Below are 24617 nucleotides of genomic sequence, written 5' to 3' on the forward strand. Positions count from 1 at the left end.
ACTTCAAATAACATCAACAGTGCTCATGTCACATCTCCTGGTACGATCATGCAGACAGCACAGCTCCAAGCCGTGAAGTTGGTTAAGTGTTGGCCACCTCAGAGGCACATCCATCGTGAATTGTAATCATGCCTCAAAGAGACCTACCACACACATTAGATGCAGCACTGGGCGCCATCATTTGTACAACCCATCCCCGGACCATAGAGATGGCCATGCACTTGTCACTTCAACAACACACCCATCACACACACTCCTGTAAACGGCAACCATATCAATCACCCAGAAGATGCTGGCTTAAACTTACCATTAGACTTCATGAAAGCTACACAATGAGTGTGTCAGTGAGTGATGGAGGTATATGCTTTATAAATAGCACACTCTACATAACTGAGGGCCTCATATATTAGTTGGTGGATGGCGGTTACTCTGTTTGGGCGACAGAGTAAATTACTCCATCGACCTGGCGAAGTAACCGCCTGCCAAATTTAAAAATTATCGCCAAGCTGACAGTCATTTGTGAAGCATTGACAGAAACCAATATCACAATGGCTCCTGTCAATGCTTTTTAAGTTTAATGTGTGTCTCTTTCCGTCAAGATAATTTTTTCCTTATTTTCAAAAAGAAAAACCCAAACCTGGATTTTTTTTTTTTTTAAATGCACCCTTCACCATGGGAGACATCTCCCACCGCGACGGGGAGGTTTGACAGTTTTCACTGCCTTTATTGCCATGGTTTTCCTGGTGATGACGAGCAGTAAAAACTGACCTGGATGTCCGCCCATCTAAATTAGGCCATCGGGCCATCATAGGGGTGTAACCATGGCAGAGATAGAGTAGTTTCCATGTGGTTACACTTTAGGTCTGCCCGCATTTAAATTGGGCGGGAAGACCATTAAGTTGGAGGTACGGATACTTCATTGCAGTTACAACGGAGTATCTTTACCTCCAACATATAAATTATCCCTGAGTTTCTTGCCACTGATCTTCTAAATCCTGCCTAAACAAACTCAATTCTTCCTGAAGGTGGTTAGCAAGGCCATAAGTCTAATGTCGATCAGCCGAGCATTCCAAAGCAGTCGGGTCTATACGAAGAAGAAGCACCTGTCCTGGGAGGGAAGGTGGAACTTTATAACGTTAAGAGAGTTTTATCTATTCACCAGAGGTCCATGTTAAGTGTACAAGGCCACAGCTTTGAGCAAGCTATTGGTAGGCAAGAACAAATGTTGTCCAAATATAGGTAGCTAGTGCAGTGATTTACTGGTGGTGGAGACATTGCCTCTTTTCTTCATGCCACTGATGGAAGTCTTTTTTGTCTGTTGAAGCCTGCCAACTTGAGAATGTGAAAGTTCTTACCAAAAGGTACTGCAGTAATCCAGTTGGGACTTAATTAAAGCCTTGACCAGCAATGCCCAATTTGTTCCTTCAGCTTACAGTTTTTCGAGGTGGAGATGTGTCATGTAGCCAGTAGATAATTTAATATAAATCTATGCGTCATCATCATAGGAATGTTTCTTCTTGAAGAGATTAAAAAGTAGACATAGGTAGTCAATTGAAGGAACCGTTGCCTGTTGGCAAAGAAGACTCTTGCAGGTCTCTCAGTTAAACGTGCTTCTATAAGATGTGAGTGGGCCGCGGTTAATTTGCTTATAGTGATGTCAGAAACGGAGCAAAATCATCTGTATGTTTCATCTGAGGTGAGGCCCAGGCCTTGGTGGAGAACAGCTCAGTGAGAATGGATTAGTCCACCATGTCATAGTCTGCATACAGATCTAACAGTACCCGCAATGCTGCCACTACCTTATGGATAAAACACCGGGTTTCATCTCAGAAAACCAGAGGATTAGTCTCAGTGCCACGACATGGGCGGAAGCCAGACTAAATTTGGGACAAGATTAGAGGGCTTTTTTCCAGCATTTTGGCCAATGTAAGTAAATTTATAGTTGGCAAAAGTGAATGTGTTTGAGATGGAAAGATGGTTATCTGTAGAAGATAGGCTATCAAGCCTTCTTTCAGCTGGCCAGGCACATGAGACTGGGTGGATATGCTTTAAAAAATCATAATAGTAACCCCAAGCTTAGCAACAGACTACCGTACACCCTAGGTGAATGAAACGGCACATGCAAAGATGCACATAATACTCAACATACCCAACTGGCTGTATCCAATATGATTAATACATAAACAGGACTTTGGTACGCTAGTTAATTCTAAATTCAGTTGCTTTCTAATATTACTCACTTCTAAACATTACGTAGCACAACTAAATAACATTCCAACAGTCCATTTTGATTCCAATTAACAAGAACCATAAAAGGTCCTCAGACTTCTGACGTCCAACAGTAACACACACTTGGTAATGATCACTAAACAAAAGGGACATTTGTTTGAATGCATGCAGATTGCAGCATCTAAATATTAATCCCATACAGATTGCAAGACTACTCCCTTCCCGCACCGCCCCTCACTCCTACTTCCACGTATCTACTGAAGGAACATTATCAAGATGGTGTTGTCTGGAATACTGTCCTCTGCCGTCCTTCAATCTTGTATATCTACTTGTACATTTTATAGGCAAGACCATGTTGCACCCCCGTGAGAGCTCATCCACCCTCAGGGAGCTCTCACCTAACACTCTGGCTCGAACTAGAGCCTGCTCCTTCACACATGGCCTAATATTAAGGGAATAAGGACTCCTAGCAAGAGCATTATATCACCTGACAGGGAGCCCTGGAAGACATATTGCACGGGAGAGGTAGCCTCTAGATACAGGCTCTAAGCACATGAGGCAAAAAACATTTGGTTTTAGTGGCTGAGTCCTTGCACTAAACACAATGGGAATAGTGGAGGTTATTTGACAGTGGGCGGTGAGTCTCCACTACACTCATATGTGTAAGTCAGCAGCTAAACAGTGCATTGGAGCAGGTTCATCCTCAATGATGACATTCCAGTCAAGCAAAGCCCTATTATCTTTTGGTTATTGTCCCATGTGGCCACATCAGGGAGAAAGCCATTGTAAGAGTAGCCACTCACTACGTAAATGATTCGCAATTAGATTAACAGTACGTGAAGTTACCACCATGAATATCCTGAATATCTGGCATGGATCCATCCCTAAAGAACCTATGCTGGACTCCACTGTTTTATAGTCTGCTATCATCAACCATGATCCAAAAACTAATGCTGGACACCACTGGTTTATAGTTTTTCTTGTTGTCGGACATCACCAACCATGATTCAAACAGTGCATTATTTACAGTCTGTCTCCCCAGCTAGGCAAGTGATAGAAATTGTGCGGGTAGTGAGCCATCCTGCACCTAGGTTGGGATGAGGTGTCATGTCACATGCAGCCTGCCACTGGGCACAGCCAACTGGATAAATATAGGGAATTGGATCTGCTCACGGCCCATTCCAGAAGTGACCCAGTGTGTGAGTCCCGTATGTCAGCACACCACGTGCCATAGGTAGGGACTGATCCAGCACTCTTACAATGATGATAAGGAGTGAAATCACTGGGGTTATCCCATGCTATCCACGCCACACTATGCTGAACCAACTAGCATTGGCAACAACGAATATGGGCAACCTGGCTCAGCATCGGCATCACTTACCAGGCTGCCCTTCGTCATAACACTGGTAACACTGCAGCACCCAGCCATGCAGAGCGTTGGCGCTGGTGTATCCACAGACCCCTGCTTGGGAAGCAACACAGTAAAAAAGGCAAAAACACCAGTTCTGTACTGCCTGCGGGGTATTGCAATGTTAAGCCACTGGGCCACCTAATGGTGTCTCAAACACTATGGGCCGACTCCAACACCAGATTTGGGCAGGTACACTGTGATAAAGGCAACCACAGAACCTAAAGATAGTAAGAACAGAAGAACAGACGCACTCAGACCTGAAACCCATCAATGGGGAAGCACAAAACAATCAGCGGAACATGAAAGCAGGGAAGACAGTAGAACTGGCCCCTTGACTATTCTGTCCCAAGATCAGTAGAGGCTAATCAGACAACACAAAGGTGAGAAAGAGATTAAGCAACCACATTAACCCCATTACCCACCGATCACAAAATGTGCAACAACCACCACCCTGAGCCCACAAAGGCAGATGACCAGCACAATGCCAATGCCCCGGGAGTAGGCAACAATAAAGAAACTTACACAAAGCAAAGCTCTCGCAACCACAATTTAGTATAGACAAAGATAAATGTCTCAAAAGGTAAATAACAATTTGGTAATAAGCAACAGCGAATCCGTATGTCTTTAGGTCTTGTCCTTCAGGAGGGTTGTTTATATACTCAATATATGTTTAGAGTCTTGAATATGTGAAGGTACATTTTTGACTAAAGGTCCTAAAAAAAGGTCCACATATTCAGACAATCTCTCAGTGGGACCCCCTATTCCTGAGACTATTGGTCGACCAGGAGGAAAGGGCAAGTTCTTATGTATTTTCGGTAATGTGTACAACCATGGAAAAGTGGGTTTAGATACTTTTAGATATAGATACTCTTCGTTGTCCAAAAGACCAGATTGCTTGTAGTCCAGTAGTAGTTTATTGATTAGAATCGTTAACGGACCCATAGGATTATGGGTCAGTTGTTCATAGCACAAGTTGTCATTAAGTTGATTAAGGACCTCGTTATTGTAGTCAACGAGATCCATAACAACCACATTGCCCCCTTTGTCTGCCTCCCTAATGATTATATCAGGGTTGTTGCTGAGAGCAGAGAGAGCTAAGCGTTCACCCTTTGTCAAATTGTCCTTATATTTAAATTTCATGTCTAGGTTCTTGGTATTGATTTTATCTAAGTCCTCAAGAACATGTCTATGGAAATTATCAATGGCATTCCCCCCTGATAATGTGGGGGTCCACCTGGATTTACATTTTAGGCCGCTTGCCAACCCATAGTCAGTTTCAACGTCCAGCTCTTCTAACAATTTTTCCATATCATATGGACTCTCTTCTCTATCCGTCAAAGAAAGAAGCAGATGAGTTGTTTGTACATCTTTAATAGTCAATAAATCATTTTCAAAGACATTAGGAATGTTCTTAGAATGTCGGGCAGTGTTAGGTTGATCCGCAAAGTGTTTCTTTAGTTTCAGATTACGCACAAACTTGAAAATGTCAATTTTGGTTTTACAGATGTCTCCAGTTGCGTAAGGGTTAAAACTTAAACCTTTGCTAAGTAGAGAAATCATATCAGTGGTCAAGGAAAGAGAGGAAAGGTTGACTACTTGAACAGTGTCAACCAGATCTGTTAGTTCCTCTGTGTCCCTGATCTGAGTTTCCTCCGATAGTCTGCGTTTGCTGCTACGTTTGCCTCTGTGAGTTTTGGGTCTACAACGCCTCTGGGAGGTTGTGTTCTGTTGCCCTTTTTGATGCGCCCTATTTCTATTAAAAAAGGCAAGCGTGTGGGGTCTGAGCTTTCTAATACCTCATTCTCTGATTCACTGAGTCCGGTAGAACTCAGTGAGGTGGTGCTAGAGTTGATCGAGCTGGTAGTTGTGGACCTGCCAGTCTGCGATTCTTGTTTCTTCCTAGGAATCATAGAATCATACTTGTGATCGTAGGTGTAAACCCTACCATTTCTGTAGTCTGCCTCGTCTCTTTTAATTTGACGGGCTTTCCTTGTTTTGATTTCTGCCTGGTGTTTTAATAGGATTTCGTCTAGTGTGGTGTAGTTTTTAATCGTAGACTCAGGTTTGTTAAGATCCTTGATTTCTTGTTCAATAACAGCAATCTCTAATTGGAGTTTGGTGGTTTTGCGCTCAGCACTCTCTATGAGAATATCCATCAAATTAATGGAGTTCTGATTAAGGGACTCCTCCCATTTTACTATTAGATCTACGTCTAAATCATCATATGTTGGAAAGGTATGGGAGCGAAGTCCTCTCGGTATATATTTATTTCGTCTGTAGTATTTAAGGGTGGTGCCATCCCACCACCGTGAGTTTTCCTGTTTTTTTAATCTTTCCAACTTGATAAACTTATCCCTGAGACCCTCAACAGGCGCAGGACCTGTCGAGGCAGAAGCCTGATGTGTAGGCATCCCTTTTGCTAAATTATCAAACAGATCAGCTGCTGCTTTGTCTCTGTCCATATTGGAACAAAGATTGTTACAGAATTACAATGAAACTTTAAAGGGCTAAACGTGGAGGCACCCAAACTGAACAAACACAGTTATGACTAACTTTGAAGGGTTTTTGGATTTCAGTGGAGATAGGGCGCACTGCCTAGAATCAACGTTTAAGAGTAAATTAGCGACAAACAGAAGATGCGGTGCGTGAAGAGCGAACGGAGAAAGCCCTTAACCGTTCAATGAACAAGCCAAAGGTTGTTACAAACATACACAAAGCAAAGCTCTCGCAACCACAATTTAGTATAGACAAAGATAAATGTCTCAAATGTCGCTAATTTATTCTTAAACATTGATTCTAGGCAGTGCGCCCTATCTCCACTGAAATCCAAAAACCCTTCAAAGTTAGTCATAACAATAAAGAAACTGTTGCACGATCCCCAGGTGGCACCTCCACATATGCATCTATGCTATAATTTAGTGAACTGTCAGGCCTCTCCATAAGTGCACCATGATAGAAGACACGGTTGGACCGACTAAGGGGCATATTACCAACAAGTAGCGTTAATTATCGCTAAATAGGCTTAGCGGCGATTTTTTTATCGCTGCCTATCGCTGGATATGTTAGCGGAGAAAACATGCTATTAGCAACGTTTTTCTCCATTGGGCTAAAATATCCAGCGATAGCGGCAAAATGCGTGAATATCGCTGAGAATACAGCGATATTCACGCATTAGCGACAAAACTCTCTTAGCCATGCTATCCACCTCCCATTGGATAACATGGCTAAGAACTGGTCTGAGCAGGCGTTAGTTTTTGGCGATAGCAGGAATATTTCCATCGCTACGCCTGCCTTGCTAATAGGCGATAGCGACGTTAGCGACTGGTTTCAGTCGCTAACAGGTTGGGTACGCCCACTTTGCATGTCATTAGCGATAAATATCGCTGACATGCAAAGCGGGTCCCAAACCGCTCGCTATCGCCTAAAAGCTGTTGCTCACATCAGTTAGCGACAACTTGCTAATAGAGCAGTAGAATTATCGCCGCTTAGCGGCGAAAACGGCTGCTAAATCGGCAATAATTGCCTATCGCCACCCTTGGTAATATGCCCCCAGATATCTACTTCACAGCGGCCCATGAAAAAGACAACACAGTGAGAAGATACTCTCTGTCAGTGAAGATGTGTATACATTCTTTGAAAAGCTACCCATCACTATCATATAACTATGATTTCATATTAAAAGCTGTAAACACCCATTTCAACCCACATATAAACCCACACTGTGACTGATTTATTTTACGGCAAACCAGCCAGTGAAAAGGTTTAAACATTGACTGCTGTTCTGCCCATTTAAAGGAGATGGCCAGCACCTATACTAATGACAACCCCACCAAAGACGTCTTGATACAATTAATCCAAGGATGCAGGCCCACAGCACCATGCAGACTAATTCTCAGAGAACCAGTCATAAAGCTAGAAGATATACTTGTGCTGTCTCGGTCCCATGAACTTTGGAATACCTTAGTCAAACAAATGAAAGTCACCTTGGCAAGAGTAATCATCAAGCCAAGCCATGATGTGCCAGCAGAAGTCAAGGTGGAAGTGGAGGAAGAGATCCAGGGACAACCATCACTATGGCCCGACAACACCACATCCCACACAGCCACAAATCATTGTGACAACTGCGGCTCATAAATCCACACCCAATCCAGATGCCCGGGACAGGGAAAGTCATGCTCCAAGAGCAACAAAGGCAACCACTCCTCCAGAGATTGCAGAGAAGTTGGCAGAGGGAGAAGAACAATGAGGTGACCAGAACACTCAGTCAGTCAGTCAGTCAAATTATCTTTATTCGATTATTAAAAATCATAAAAGAACGAGCATGAGTACATAACAATTCATCAGCACAAATACAAGCCAAAGTTTATATAATTAACATACTTAAAAAGTGTATATTAAAAAACCAATTTAAAATCACAATATAGACACAAAATACATTAAAAAGGTTAAGCATTAGAAAAAGTTTAAAAATTATTAGGAAAAGGGACCCTCCGGGAGGACAAAAAGAGATTTTGAATTAAAAATAGAGAACAATATTCAGCGGTCTATAAAGTGCCTAGCTCTAATGCGGTTCTTATTTATCCGCACTGCAGCAACTAAAAAGCTAGCCACATGGAAAGCTACTTTAGCATTAGGAAGGAGTTGCAAAAATATCATGGCAGGTTTAACCTGAATAAAACCTTGATTACGCAGGATTGGGAACAAGTATTTTTTCCTAATATCATTATAATGTTCACAGAACATTATAAAGTGTGTCGTGTCCTGAATAGAAAAGTGGTCACAATCACACGGATCGGCATCACCAGGTCTACTCCAGATTTTATAGTTACCTAGAACAAGATGGATCAAATCCAAACGGAATCTCGTTAAAAGGAAACAATGGTATGAGTTAGTTACCAGGAAGAGATATGGTTCTAATCCTGGACCAGATTTCAACATACTATGTTTCCTTACCGTGGGTTTACTTAACTCTATAGCTTCCCTCTCTAAGACGTATAACTCATTCAAGGTATTTTTTACAGTTTTAAGGTCATCTAGAGTTATTAAGTCTGGAGAGGAAAAGAGCTCCGGGCGGCCGGCAAGAGTCAGCTGTGTTTGTACAAATTTAATCCACGGAATGTATAAAGCTCTGTCCAGGGCTAAAACATCTTTTAAGATAATATGATTTAGTGAGAGCTCCTGGTTGAGCCAGGTCTTCATCCATCCTGTAACAGGGGCTAATTTTAAGGAGTCCGTTATGTAACCCAAACCTAGCTCTGCATGCAATATAAAGGTAGATGTCGATTGGGGGACTGAAAGCAGAGATCTCAGGAATTTATTTTCTGCTTTCTGAATTTTAACATGACTCGTATACCCCCAAATAGCAGAGCCATACAGAGCTATGGACACACATTTTGCCTTGTAGACTTTGATGATGCTTTCCATGGGGCGGGCACCTAGTTTCTTAGCAAAACCAAGCAACCCTGCGGCCGCTCTAGCGACAGCGTTGCTTTTAACGGAGTGCTGTGGGCCCCAAGTGCCCTTTTCATCAAAGGTCACGCCTAGGTATGGGAAAGATGAAACTCTCCTAACCTCTTTCCCTGTGCAATAAAAAGTTTTAGACTTTTTTTTCCTGCCTGCCGCTCCTGCAATCATCACATGGGATTTCTCTGTGTTAGTTTTCATGTCCAGAGAGGTCATGAAGTCTCCAAAGGATGACAGGAGTTTGTTTAAAGCCACTCCGGAGCGTGCTAATAAGACTGCATCGTCCGTGTAAAGGAGGACAGGTAACTTTGTCTCGCCTGCACGTGGAATATCAATGTGGGATGCAGCCATAACTTTCTCAAGGTCATTTATGTAAAGGGTGAAAAGGAGGGGGGCAAGGATACATCCTTGCCTAACCCCCCTTTCTGAGTTGAAATGACAAGTGCATCTTCCTTCCATAGTCACTCTGACCGATGTCTTAAGCTCTCTATGTAGTGCTGATAAATAATTGACCAAGGGGGGGTCAATGCCCATAGCCAGGAGGATCCTCCACAGCTTACCCCTGTTGACCAGGTCAAAGGCTGAGGAGAGATCCATGAAAGCCATGTACAAAGAACCCCCCTTAGCAACCACATATTTATTTAAAATTAGTTCCAGATTTAGACATTGATCTAAAGTACCCCTTTTAGCTCTGAAACCATATTGTACATTTGATAAAATGCCCTTCCCCTCTATCAGCTGGGTCAGTCTACCTAAAAGGACTCTACCTAAGATTTTAACGCTTGAATCTATAAGTGATAGGCCTATAGCAAGCCGGGTCTGTCCTTTGTCCTTTTTTAAAAATAGGGACTATGGTAGACTTTGTCCAACTGACAGGAAAGATAAGGTCCCTGGTAACGTTAAAAATATTTGTTAGGATCTTGGAACTAAATACTGGGGCGCTTTTATAAAAATCTGCTGGGACTCCATCGGGCCCCGGTGCCTTTCTGCAGAGTGTATCATCAATCGCCTTCCTAACCTCCTCAAGAGTGAAGGGAGAGATTGTAGCAGTCGATGGTTGCAAAGATTGCGTATCGCAGTCTGAAAGAATATCTGGGTGACTATACATTTTACTAAAGTGTGTCACCCATTGATCATCTGGTATAATACAATCTGCTCTCTGGTTATCTTTACCGATAAAGTATGGGTGATTTATTATTGCCCAAAATTTAGCGCTATCTCGTTGTGTTTCAGGCAGTAATAAATCACTCCATGCGTGGTTTTTTATCTCAGATTTCCTAAGCCTGATAGCCTGGTTGTATTGCTTCCTCAGCAAAGCTATCTGAGCTTTATCTCTTGGGTTGTTTTTTAAAGCCTTTAAGAGAATTGAATGAGCCTTAGAGCATCCTGAATTGAACCATCTGGGCCCCCTGGTCCTATCGGTCTTTATCTTTACAGTCAGGTCTAAATTAACTTGACGACAGATGGCGTCAAAGGCCGCGATCAAATTAGGGCCAGGGTACTTAATATCCAAACAAATTGCGACCTCCCCTTCTACCTTTGCCAGGGTTTCCTGCAGAAAGGCAATAGGGGTCACTTGATCCCATTTTAATCTTCGATTCTGATCTTTTAGGACCAGATTCGTCGCACATAAAGTGTCAGCCTTTCTTTTTTCCAAGACTCCTTGTGATAAAATCTCTAAGATCACCGGATTGTGATCACTAAAAACGGTGGTCTCTACCCTATAATTAATAACTTCAGGTAAGAGACTTGATGATAAAAAAACATAATCTATCATTGTACCCGTGCTATTGCCTACAAATGTCGGTGCCCTCGGGCCTATAGGGCAACAAGACGACTCATACAAGTTAAAAGTAGCTAGAATCAATTCCAACGTCTCTCCACGTGATGTGTGTTCAAAGTGTGGAGGGGAGGAATGAAAAAAGAGATCCTCTTGTCCCAAATAACAAGGCTCTTGGCAGGGATGAATATTAAAGTCTCCCATAAGGATCATCTCATACCCATATGAACAATTCTCACTGTGATTAGACATGAATTCCTCTAAGATTAACAAATGCTCGTTAACAGTTTGACTGACAGGTGAATTATAAAAATTAACTAATACTATGGGAGAGGTGTTTGGCAGAGTTAATTCTACCGCTAAACAGTTAGGTGAATTGAAAGTAATGTGTTTCGGCTTTCCTTTAAGATCCAATGAAATATATGTAACCAAACCCCCCTTTGCCCTTCCTGCCTTACTAGGATCCGCAGGGACAGAAAAATGGGAAAAACCATCCAAAGCAAGGTTGTCTGATGTTTCCCATGTTTCTTGAAAAGCAAGAACATCATAAGAACTAACTATATCCAGCCAGTGCTTATTATTTAATTTTGCTCTAAGGCCAGCGATGTTCCAAGTCATAATTTTACAAAGTCTTGTACCTGCGGAACTCTGTACTAATAAACTAGAGGCAGGATGAAAGGTATCACCTCTATTTTCGTGTCTCGGGGAAAGTCAATCGTTATGATCCAGGGAGGATAATGGAGCATAGCGATTGAACAGTTGGAGGGGTTGTACAATCGGATTAAACTGTGCTGGATAACGGTGATAACCTGCTGTATTTTGTCTTGATTCCTGATCCCATCTAAAATTCAAATCCCAATTGCTATCCCTCCCCGGGGCTGGGGTTCTTGGATAAGTAACGTTCTGCTGTTCACCGTAGAAAAACTTTAAAGTCAGGGGAACAACAGTACCCCGTCTGCGTTGGGGAGGAAAAATATTATCAAGGATATTGGGAAGAACATCATTTGGGGAGAAGCTCACTACCACACAGTCCCCTTTAAATTTTTTTGGTCGGTTTCCCAGCCAGGGGACTCTAGTTACTGACTTAATAACACTAGCTAAGTGGCGCTTACCCCCTGGTGCAAAACGTGTATTGCTGGTCAACCAATGTAAAGCCTTACTGCTAAGAGAAGTAGGGTTTTCCACAGCTCCCTCTTCCAATAGGGGCACATTAGCTAAGACTAAAACCACAGGTGTCGCTTCTTCCAAAAATTGTAAGGAGTCTGATGAGTGGGTTTGTGCTGAGGTGATATTTTCCTTGGATGATATGTCTATGGGAATGTTAGTTAACTGGGGACCCTCTCTATCAACAACAAGTGACGGTAGTTCTAATAATGATATGTCCCTTGATGGACGATTTGACACAATTTCAGTAACAACATCCCCAACAGCATTTCCAACAACATTTCCCCCTGTATTTTCGCTTAAATGTGAAATAAGCGTGGTAATGTTTTCTATTCCATCAGCAACCCCCTTATTAAAACCACCCAACTTCTTAACTTCTGTTTGCAACTTATCAATTTTAGACATTAGCGGTTTAATGAGGGTATTAATTTTTGTCTCGAGGAAATGTGTAATTTTTTCATAAAAAGCGTCCTCAAGAGATAATCTTGATATACCATCCTCATCGCTAATTACTTGTTTAGCCTTCGGGGTAGTAACCCTCTTCCGTTTGGCACCTGAACGAAGCCCTGCTCTCTTTGGTGGATTTTTGGTGCAAAGTCTTCGTGGCCTAGGGCCATAATTTGTGGGTGACTGCTCGTCCAAACGTGTGAAAGACTGTTTTTCTAAATCAAGTACTGTGCCCGTGTCCATAGTACCTTCGGCTTCCTCACAAAATAGTACATCCTCAGGTAGTAAAGTAGCGTCAATAGATGTGTCAATCAAGCTTTGGGAGATAGGCCCACTACAGATCTCCCCAGATGGATCTTCTTGCAAGATAATGTCATCAATCAAGGAGGATGTAGGGGGTGACAAGCATCTCATGTCAGGGGATTGACTCAACCCTAAAGATTCTCTTCTCTGCACGTTAATTTTCTTAACAGTTTGCACCAAATAGTTATTAATAGTGTTAGTTTGAACCTCTTCTGGTTTTTTAGGCATTATTAGCGCTCAATACGCAAGACCAGTATTTACACAAGAAAAAAAAAGAAGTCTAAACGGTAGGTCTTACTTGCAGGTAGACTTCAGCTAGCGTATAAACAGCGTTTCCGGCCCTGCCCCTGCCTCTTCCTGCCGATGAGGGCCGTAGAGGGCCCGCCCTTTGCCCGGGCTTCGCCCCGGGCGTCCCGCTCGCGTTCCGCGACGCGGGTCTCCTCCTCCTTTATGTGTCCCTCTGCGCTCTTCCGGCGCGTCCCGCGTCACTCACGCGCCGCCGCGAGGCCTGCCGGGAGTTGAAGTCCTCCCGGAGCGGCGGCGCGGTTACCAATGCCCTGTGGTGACTCTCGGCGGTGGCGGCTTGGGCGTCGTTTCAGGCGAGTGCTATGCGTGGCCAGGAATGACTCTCGGCGGTGGCGGCAGGTAAGTGGCTCCCCCCCGCTCTGCCGGTCTCCTCCTCCTTTATGTGTCCCTCTGCGCTCTTCCGGCGCGTCCCGCGTCACTCACGCGCCGCCGCGAGGCCTGCCGGGAGTTGAAGTCCTCCCGGAGCGGCGGCGCGGTTACCAATGCCCTGTGGTGACTCTCGGCGGTGGCGGCTTGGGCGTCGTTTCAGGCGAGTGCTATGCGTGGCCAGGAATGACTCTCGGCGGTGGCGGCAGGTAAGTGGCTCTCCCCCCGCTCTGCCGGTCTCCTCCTCCTTTATGTGTCCCTCTGCGCTCTTCCGGCGCGTCCCGCGTCACTCACGCGCCGCTGCGAGGCCTGCCGGGAGTTGAAGTCCTCCCGGAGCGGCGGCGCGGTTACCAATGCCCTGTGGTGACTCTCGGCGGTGGCGGCTGCGGCATCGTTTCAGGCGAGTGCTATGCGTGGCCAGGAATGACTCTCGGCGGTGGCGGCAGGTAAGTGGCTCTCCCCCCGCTCTGCCGGTCTCCTCCTCCTTTATGTGTCCCTCTGCGCTCTTCCGGCGCGTCCCGCGTCACTCACGCGCCGCCGCGAGGCCTGCCGGGAGTTGAAGTCCTCCCGGAGCGGCGGCGCGGTTACCAATGCCCTGTGGTGACTCTCGGCTGTGGCGGCTTGGGCGTCGTTTCAGGCGAGTGCTATGCGTGGCCAGGAATGACTCTCGGCGGTGGCGGCAGGTAAGTGGCTCTCCCCCCGCTCTGCCGGTCTCCTCCTCCTTTATGTGTCCCTCTGCGCTCTTCCGGCGCGTCCCGCGTCACTCACGCGCCGCCGCGAGGCCTGCCGGGAGTTGAAGTCCTCCCGGAGCGGCGGCGCGGTTACCAATGCCCTGTGGTGACTCTCGGCGGTGGCGGCTTGGGCGTCGTTTCAGGCGAGTGCAATGCGTGGCCAGGAATGACTCTCGGCGGTGGCGGCAGGTAAGTGGCTCTCCCCAGAACACTCTTGCAACTGAGAATCCTCACATTCAAACACAACCATCCTATGGGTGCAACCCCCTTTTACCGATGTGGGCAGCAACTATGAGGACGAATTGGAAGAACTATTCCTGATATCCTACACCAGTAGAGGTACAAGGAAGTGGAGATTACAACCAATGTGTGAAGTCAAAATACTTGAGAAGCCCATTAGAGCATTGATCGACACAAGGGCATCTGTCAACATGATGGGCATGCAACAGAACCAATCAATATGCCCCTGTCCCAAACTATACAAAGCTATTTGCCTCTGGAGGTCAACAAACTCTATCCTAGCAGGAAGGTTCAAGGTCCAAGTGCAAATAAAAGTTCAGAAAGCAGATACTTCATTCCATGTCATCACAGAAGAGGTGGGGCACTGCGGAATTGCCACACTGCTGAGGACATAGGCTTGGATTTTGTTTGCCAAACAAATCCACACGTTCCAAACAGAACACATTCTTAAGTACTTTACCCACTAGTCCAGAGGCCTAGACCACCCTAAGAATAGCATCATCAAACAGCGCATAGGCAAAACAATACAGCTGGTAGCCCTGTGGTAAGAAAGAGTGCCTCTTCACCTGCGCCTGCTGATGGAGGAAGAGCTGGAGAGGTTGGAGCCAATGGACATAAGCAACAAAAACCTGGTCCCACCCTATGGTTGTCTCCAATGGTAATAACAACAACGTCCAAAAAAGCAGGAGCTCTGTGACTGTACACAGATCTGCAGCTCTGTAACCGTGCACTAGCTCTAGCTTTGGCACTCTGGCTACTTCAAGCCACTTCTAACAAAATGAATTCCTGTGACATAATAATGGGTCATCTGATGTTAGTCTTCCAGTTTTACTTGACTTGCACTGAATGACGATATGACTGCAATATTGCAACCAAGTGACTTGTTGTAACAATTTCTATTCCCATGTACAGCTGCGCTTTCCACCTGCTTACAGCTTTGTGACTGGATCCATACAAAGATTCATCAGAAAAAGTCAGTTTTCCAACCCATTGGCAAGGTCTTTTCCAGATCCTGCTCACCACAACAACTGCTATGAAGTGTCAGGGTGCGCCTGTCTGATTGTATGCATCACATTGCAAGCAAATCATTGAACTGAGAAACTCAAGACCCTGTCCACCAAGCTGAACCTGCATCTGTTCCTGTCAGCCAAGTAGTTTCTGCAACTCCTCTCAAACTGTGTTAACGCCTGATTTGTATTATTATTATTATTCATTTATTGGATTTACAATACATATATATATTACAAAAAGGAAGAGCAGTAGTAAACATTTTATTTTACGAGGAAGATTTTGTGCAATAGGAAGTCAAACAACGTATGAGATAAGCATCACATTAGAGGGATTTATTAACTTTGTGAATAAATAAATGTGATTGTCAAACACACTTAGCAATTTATTTTTAGATGCTGGTGGTCATTTGTGAGTAAGTGGCTTACTTGTCTGGGCTATGCTGCTACATGGCGTGCCTGTGGAGGGGCAGATGTAGATTGCTGAAGGAAAGAGCACAATGGTGTCCAGACGTCTTTCAGTCAGGACGTGACAGATAACCTGGAGTAGTAGGTTTCTAACTGTCCATTGCATTATATTAAACTTCTCAATCAGAGCTTGACGCTTGGAGCTGCCTCTGAAGGTTGCTGAACTCTTGCCCCATTACTTGGAACACCCGCTGTCACTGCTAATCAGCTACACAGATCTCATTGCGTTGCAGCACCTTATGTACCACAAAGCTATGGCCTGTACCCTTGAAAGGCTGATCACTTTCCGATACTGTAACTTCAATGAGTCTGGCCATCTTCCTCACTGAGAGCCTTGTCGTGTGGCTCACGGTGGTGGTTTGCTTGGAATGACTGAGTTGCAAGCATGGTGTAATCATTAAGCCTCCCACTCACTTCTGGAACCGGCGGTCACTCTGTTGTGACAGTAACTTCCTGAATTTCCTGGAACAATGCAAGCAGAACTTCAGTCTCTTGACATGCTGCATTTGTGCCTATGTGCCCATTGTTTACAAAGCAGGGAGTCCTCATGGTTTCTATCCCTTTTGAGGAAGAATAATTCTTGTAATATCCCTGCTTGGGCGCCTTCTCCAGAATGTGACAATACCAATGTCAACATTCGGTTTGGGACTTGAGGTTTCTGTTTTCCTGACCAGCAAGTCTCATCCCCTGCTGTTAATTTTATGGGCACTACTTGCAGACTGGTTTGAAGAACTAAAAATGGCAGCATTTTGTAGACAATGATGAGTGGAAACTATCCTTCCCCTTCCTGACATGATTCTGAACCATCACTTTATTACTCTGTGCTCCCATCTGGGAACCCCCCTCTCTCATCCCTAACCGCAGCCACACCTATTATCAGCCTGGAACATTTCCGGTAATCGAGACTTTGCATGGTTGTCAAAGGACTGGTCTGGCTCCTGCTTATGCTATCAGACACCCCCCAGCCAAGCTACCCGATAACATTTCTGAAACTGCATGTTTCATTGCCATTCTGTTTTCTAGTTTTGGAGTACGACTGTCTAGCTATGAAATCCAAAAACAGGATAAGGTATTGGAAAAGGTAGCAAATTCAATCGCAATATCCCTTGGATTTATCTCTGACCAACTGGAAGCACAACAAACTGTAATTTTATAGAATACAATGGCTTTTGAGTTGTATCTTGGCTCCCAAAGTTGCGGTTTGCGCACTTGTAGGTTCCAAAAGCTTTCATACTTAATGTCTCCTTAGGCATACATGAACAAATGGATCAAATATGAGAGTGTTAGGGAATTACATATAATTGATGATTGAATAGGTTTTGAAGGGTGTAGCATTTAGCCGTGGGTGATAAGCATTTTTGGAGGTTGTGGAATGATGACTCTTGAATTTGTTTTGGGCATCTTTGCAGTGTTTATCCTTATTTATATTATTGTCCGAATCCTAATGCCTCCGTCAAGAGACTCCATCGGTCCATCAGAAGCTATGGTACCTCTCCATCGTAAAAACTCAGGATACCGATTACCTAGATTTGAAACCTTAGAATTGTTTGACTCTAAATTGAACTTGAATGTGAATATTTTAATGATCACTGATGTGTCCAAAAGTTTCACCAACAAAGAGAGCAAGTGGGAAGTTGTGTTAATGTTAAGAAATAAATATTGATTAACTATAACAGTTCCTTCAATGCAAGAAGTTGCCAAGCCTCCCTGACTTCCTACTGTTTGTTTTCACATTATTGTGCTCCATTTATCACTTCCTATTACACCCTTTCAATTGTATATTTTTTGACATGTACTACTACTTACAATATCTATGACCCTTTAAATGTATTCATATCATTACTTAAGTTATATTATTAATACCTTGAAGATTTCTGTATATCAATAGTATTCTTAAGTATCCTTTTCTGTTTAATATGCATCGATAAATGATTGCCTGTATGAAGTATTGTTTTTTGCAATAACCTTAATTTCTAAATAAACCTTTACTTGAACTTAAAAAAACTATAACAGATACATCCATTTCTCTTCCTCGTGCTTAGGGTGCCTAAATCAAGTTCCTGTCTTGTGACCTTTGGAGCCTCTCTTTCACATCTGACTCTCAAGATTATAAAATGTTGTTTAGCTTGCTCACTTTACATTCTTGTAAAAACTGAAGGTCAGTCTTATTTCCTAGCCATCATTTCAGACCCACACACCTGTGTGCTCCCTTTGTTTCACAAAGTTGTGCAACTCCCATTGTAAGCCTAAATTTTAAAAAAGGTGGCCAAGATGGCGAGCTAGGAGGACGCTTTCCTCGTGAGCTCCCGAAGCCCCGGAGCCTACGCACCGCCGGTCGCCGCTGATCCCCCCCTGGATCAAGCGGGAGGTAGTGCCCAGTGCCAGTGGCCGAGCGGCGACGCGACCTGGGGACCCCAGGTGCCCTCCAGGGCACAGCGGAGCCGAGACGGGGCGATCCCCGGACGGGAGGCCTATTGCTGAGCCGGAAGACGCCTGGGAGCTGTCCTGCGGAGCACGCCGGAGGAGCGCCCGGGAGCCCTAGCGAAGCCACGGGGACTGCCGGTGGGGAAGCGCCCCCCAGTGTAAGCCGCTCGCGAGGCGGCGGAGGGGCAAGCCGCGGCGAGCTATCAACTCCCCAGCCGAGACCCACCGTGATGGATCCGGGGAGCTCCAACTACGCGACCCCGGGGATCCGGAGGCCCGCGAGGCCTACCCCGGGGCCTGGACTTCTGGAACCCTCCGCTGCGCCCCAGACTGGCTAGAGGATCGGCGCAATGACCGGAGTGAGCTCAGTGCCTCCCTGAGTGGCCCGAGCGAGCTGCGGGGACCCCACCCCATATCACTCTCCAGTGGACCTCGGTGGGCAACGGTGACGCTCAATCCGGGGGCCTTGCCCGCGAAGGGGCCCTCCTTCACCACGCCTCGCACCAGAGCCGGAAGGTGGCGCTAAGACCCCCCGGCGAGGATCTTCCAGGTGACGGGCTATAGACCTGGGGAGAGCATTCGGTGGCACGAGAACTGCGGTGGGGAGCACCGGCCTCAAGGGGAATAGACCTGCGCCACTCCTGTTGCGACTCGGAGGGAGGCCATCCAGGCCCTTCCAAGCGGACCCCTCTGCCACATCTCATACAGGAGTGGTGCGACAGTGTGGCCTGACTACCTTTGTCCCTGGACGCTCTCTTCCCCGCGGTCGGGGGCGGACGGCAGCGCCCGCCTTGGGTGGCGGCGCAGAGGGAGGGCCCCACAGCTGAGACCAGCCCGCGGAGGGCCACAACGAGGAGCGCTGACACGTGCATCTCGGCCCCACACTGCCCGGGGCCTTGTCGGTGCCCTCTGTACCGCGGACTACTCCCGTCGCTGCGATGTCTGGCAACCGAGGAGGTAAGAAAGGTGAACGCACCTTGCCTGATATGTTGAGCAGAGCGACCAACAGACAGGATAGGAACCAGCCCGCTCCGAGCCCTCCATCCAGCTCTCGAGGGGCTGAGGGAGGGGAGCCTCCAGTGACCCGATCGTTTCTGGAGTCGTTGTTCAGCACCCTCAGGGAGGACTTCCAAGCGCTGAAGCAGGAGGTGGCGGGGGAGGTCCGTGAAGTGCGAAGAGAGGTCGATTCCCTTGGTGAGCGAGTGACTGTTGTGGAGGAGGCTGGCCACACCCGAGACGATGAGATCACGCACCTGCAGCAGGAAGTTCTATGGCTCAGAGACCAGCAAATTGACCTCCAAGCCCACGCGGAAGATCTCGAGAACAGGTCCAGGCGCAACAACATTAGAGTCCGAGGCGTTCCTTCTGGAGAAGAGGGGGAGGACGTGGCTGCTTACCTGGGAGATATGTTCCGCGACATCTTAGGGGAACCTGGAGACTTCTCGTTGAGGATAGACAGAGCACACAGAGTGGGCCCGCAGCGACGGGCCTCTGCACCGGCCCCAGACATCTTGGCCTTCTTGCCGGATTTCCCCTTGAAGGAACGAATCCTACGCGAGGCTCGACGTCAGCAGCCGCTAAGTTTTCGGAATCATCAGGTGGCGCTGTTTCAGGACTTATCTACGGTCACCCTTCAGAAGCGCAAGTCCTTCAAGATTGCCACGGACTTCTTGAGGGAACAAGGCATACAGTACCCCTGGGGCCATCCTTTCCGGCTCATCTTCCGCTGGAACGGTACCCTACATCAGCTCAGGTCCCTTCAAGACACTTGCGAGGTGCTGGGGATCACGGCAACGGACGGCGACGCTCCCACACCCTCCCGCCGACGCGTCACCAGAGATGGGTGGCAGTCTGTCCGACGACGCCGGCCTACTGCCTTGCCTACGCGACCGGACTCACCCACGGTTAGAGCTGAAATGGACGACGCGATAATGGTGGTGTCCAGAGACACATCGTCTGGTGGTGTGGCCCTGACGGCCTGAGCACGCTCCGGGGGGAGATCTTGATTGCCTCATCTTCACAGCAGGTGCGGGGGTTCCGGGAGGGAGGGGGCGGCGGGGGGGTGCAGGAGGTGGCTGGACGTCCACTCGAATAACTTACCACAGACTTGTCCGATAAGGACCGGACTGGGACAATGTTCCTCGTTCAAGGGAAGTTGGGGAGGTGGGGACGTTGGGGTACCGGGTGGGTGGAGGGAGGTAGGGGGTTGGGATCGGGGGGGAGGTTCGGGGGGATGGCGGGTCCCGCAGTTTTGGGGTGGGGTGGTTGGGAGTTGGACTGGTTGGGGGTTGTTTGGGGGGGACTTTGGGACGTGTGCTGGGTTGTCATGTTTTACTGCTATTATTCCTATGGCTTCGCGGACATGGTGCTGTTGGGTCACTGCCTTTGCTCGGCTTCACGCCGTTGACCCTCACGAAGATCACTGCCGACGTAGCCTCACTGATCGCTGTTCTTGAGACGATTATTCATGGCCCTTAAGATAGTCACCCTCAATGTGAAGGGTCTGAACAACCCGGTGAAGCGTAGAGCGATATTATCCCTCCTTGAGAACGCCCAGGCAGACATCTGTCTTTTGCAGGAGACTCACCTCTTAGCCCGAGACTGCCTTAGGATGAGATCACCGAAATTCCCAGTACAGCTTTTTTCCTCAGGGCCCACTAAGACAGCAGGGGTCACTATCTTAGTCTCTAGAAAGTTTAGGGGAGAGATCCTGCACAAGGTGGCGGAGCAGAAGGGGAGGCTCCTAGCTTACAGGGTCAAGCTGGGGGGTTTCTTGTTCACTGTGGGTTCTGTCTATAGCCCGAATGACCACCAGGACCTGTTCCTACACTCAGCCCTCGAACACATAGCGACTACACCGGACAGGCACATAGTCATTGGGGGGGACTTGAATATGGTCTTTGATTCGCTCCTGGACAGATCTGCGCAGCGACGCCCACACACCGGGGAGTTCTCGCAATTGAGTCACTCACGCCTAGGTGATCTCGATATGCATGATTTATGGAGGCGCCTGCACCCCACTACTCGGGCCTATTCCTATTACTCCCACGCGCATAGGACATACGCGAGATTAGATCACATCCTAGTTACGGGCCCGATGGCTGCGCTTGCGACGGATTCCGACATAGGGGTTCTTACGTTGTCGGATCATGCCCCGGTGTCGGGTTCCTTTCAACTGCCGCCGGTATCACCCTCCCGGGGAGTTTGGCGCCTCAGAGACACCCTGTTGCATAAGCAAGCGGTGGTGAAGCAGATACGTGACGCGATTACTGAATATCGGTCCCATAATGATAATGGGGACACTACCTGGGCGACGCAGTGGGCCACCTTGAAGGCAGTGCTCCGTGGGGAATTCATCGCCACCTCGTCTGCGGAGAATAGAGAGCGACAGCAAAAACGGGATGAGCTTAAGACCCAGGTGAGGGAGCTGGAACAGATGCATCAGAGGACGGGAGCCCCCAGAATTTGGAGGCAGCTTAAGGCAACCCGGAAATTACTCTCCGCGCTGGACATGGACAGAGCGGAATATGCGGCGCTACGCTTGAAGCATGCATATTACACTGGCGGCGATAGGTGCGGCCGACTCCTCGCGAACAAACTCCGTATGAAACATCAGCGTCTGCGAGTCGCGGAGCTGTCGATTCCCGGCGAGGCGGCGGCTACGGAGGACCCTCAGATCGCGGAGAGATTCCGCCGATACTACGCTGACTTATACGCAGGCGAGCCTCCCTCGGCGTTGGCTGAGGCTGCTTACCTCGAATCAGTCGAGCTCCCTGTTCTCGCCCCGGAGCAGGCGGAATACCTGGAGCGGGACATTCGACCGGAGGAGGTGATTGCGGCCATCTCCCGGCTTAAGCACAGGAAGGCCCCGGGACCCGACGGTTACACCCCACTTTTCTACAAGACGTTCTGCCAAGAACTGGTCCCTCTGTTGACGCGACTCTATAACTCCTTCGCGGAACCGGGAGCCATCCCTCCGGATTTGCTCTGGACGACGGTATCGGTTATCCCCAAGCCGGGGAAAGACAAGACCGAGTGCGGCTCCTACCGGCCAATCTCGCTGTTGAACGTGGACCTCAAGCTCTACACGGGGATCCTGGCGACTCGTCTGGCGCAATATCTGCCGGGACTAGTGGACCCGGATCAAGCGGGGTTTGTCCCCGGCCGACAAACGGTAGACAACACTAAGAGAGTGGTGCACGTCCTGGAGAAAGCCTCCCGCATCCCCGGGGAACGCATGCTCTTGTCGGTCGACGCGGAGAAGGCGTTTGAACGTGTGCGTTGGTCTTACCTTGAAAGAGTGCTTTGCAAAATGGGTATAGGGGAGAAATTCCGCACCCTCGTATTTAACTGATACAAACACCCGGCCGCGGTGGTGCGGGTGAATGGGTGCAGCTCCGACCACTTTGCAATTGAACGGGGAACCAGGCAGGGATGCCCACTGTCCCCGCTTCTTTTTGCCCTTTACATGGAGCCGTTTGCCCAGAGGATCCGACAGGACCCAAAGGTGACTGGCGTCCGAATGGGGGGCTACATTCACACCATCAGCCTGTACGTGGATGACGTGATCCTCATGCTTGAAGACCCGGGGGAGGCACTCCCGGCCTGCATCGCCGACATGGACGCTTTCGCCACGGTAGCGGGCTTCAAAATGAATATGAGGAAATCGTCTGCCCTGGACCTTTCGCTGTCCGCTGCAACGAGACTTGAATTACAGAGGCGCTTCCCCATGAGTTGGTCTAAAGACCTGATCCCATACTTGGGTGTCTGGTTGGCGCCCTCCCTGCCCACCATGGTGACGGCGAATTACACGGCATTGAGCAGAAAGATGAAGGAGGAATTGTCCCGCTGGAACAAGGGCACATTGTTGTTGTTGGGACGGATTGCTGCGGTAAAGATGACTCTCTTGCCGCAGGTCCTGTATTTGTTTCGGGCCCTACCGCTTCAGCCACCGAAGGGTTGGATCCGTCAGGCTCAGGCTGACATCGCCCGCTTTATCTGGCAGGGTCGCAAACCCAGGCTTAAGAGAGCCTTGTCTACTCTGGCTCCGGAATCCGGCGGCCTTGGCATACTGGATCTCCAAAAATACTTTCAAGCGGCGCAATTGCGGTACTTCGTGGAGTGGAGCAAGTGGGAATCTGACAGACATTGGCTGTTTCAGGACCAGGCTGTGGCGGGCAGGACCTTACAGGAGATACCCTTCATGCGCAGGGCTCATCGCCCCCCCAACCTTTACGCATCTTTGGTCACCCAAGTTCCGCTCAGAGTATGGGATTCAGTGAATGCTACACGGGAACTTACCACCTTCCCGTCGCCGCTTACGCCGTTGGTCGGGAACCCTGACTTTCAGCCCGGGATGGAACCTGGCGCGTTCTCACTCTGGCAGGCTGCCAGATGCTGCGCTTTGTTTCACATGTATGGCTCGGAAGGGACTGTGTCTTTCCAGGACCTCAGACGAGATTACCATCTGCCTGAGACTGAACGTATGCGATATTTACAGGTTCGCCACTGGGCGCTGCAGCCGCAGGTGAGGGATCTGGCCGACCGGAAACTTACACCCTACGAGATGTGGCTTGCGACACGCTCCTCGGATGCCAAGCTCGTTTCGGACCTGTACAAGCTTTTGCAGCCCCCCACCTTCCACATCCATAACCCCGGATGGGTGCGCTGGGAGCGAGAACTGGGGAGGGAATTAAGCCACAAAGAGTGGGATGACATTTCTTACCGCGCGCGTCACTCGGCTTACCACACTGGGCTCACTGAGACTTTCACTAAAATAACTACATACTGGTATTACACGCCTCAACGATTGCATGAAATGAACCATAACCTCCCAGATACCTGTTGGCGCGAGTGTGGACAGATTGGCACGCTCACACACATCCTATGGGACTGTCCGTTGCTGGGTCCCTACTGGAAGGAGGTCTTAGATGAAGTTGACCAGTGTTTTGACATTGAACTGCCTCGCTTCCCAGCTTATGTCCTGTTGGGGTTACCTAATGGGTTGATGTATCCTCTGAGGTCCAGGAGGGGTAGGCAGATAGCTATTGCATTAGGTTCAGCGATACAGAACATACTCATATATTGGCGCACCACCACCACTCCCAACACTATAGGCTGGCTACACAGGTTATGGCACGTTCTAGGTATGGAGAAATTGTCCCTTACGGTGGCGGGCGAGGTGGCAAAATTTGAAGATTTGTGGCAGCCCTTTCTCACCTTACTGCAGTCTGAATTCAAGGAAATTACTTGTCCCCGATACCTCAGACTCATGCGAT

At 47.9% G+C, this 24617-nt stretch overlaps 1 protein-coding gene across 3 annotated transcripts in view; it reads right to left on the minus strand.

Moving 5' to 3' along the window:
- The window catches only part of LOC144769658 (glucagon receptor-like), a 641797-nt gene that overhangs the window by 76084 nt on the left and 541096 nt on the right, over positions 1-24617 (minus strand). The gene's annotated exons all lie outside the window — the stretch shown is intronic.

Source organism: Lissotriton helveticus, chromosome 7 (assembly GCF_964261635.1).
Source record: "Lissotriton helveticus chromosome 7, aLisHel1.1, whole genome shotgun sequence".
Classification (NCBI taxonomy): Eukaryota; Metazoa; Chordata; class Amphibia; order Caudata; family Salamandridae; genus Lissotriton; species Lissotriton helveticus.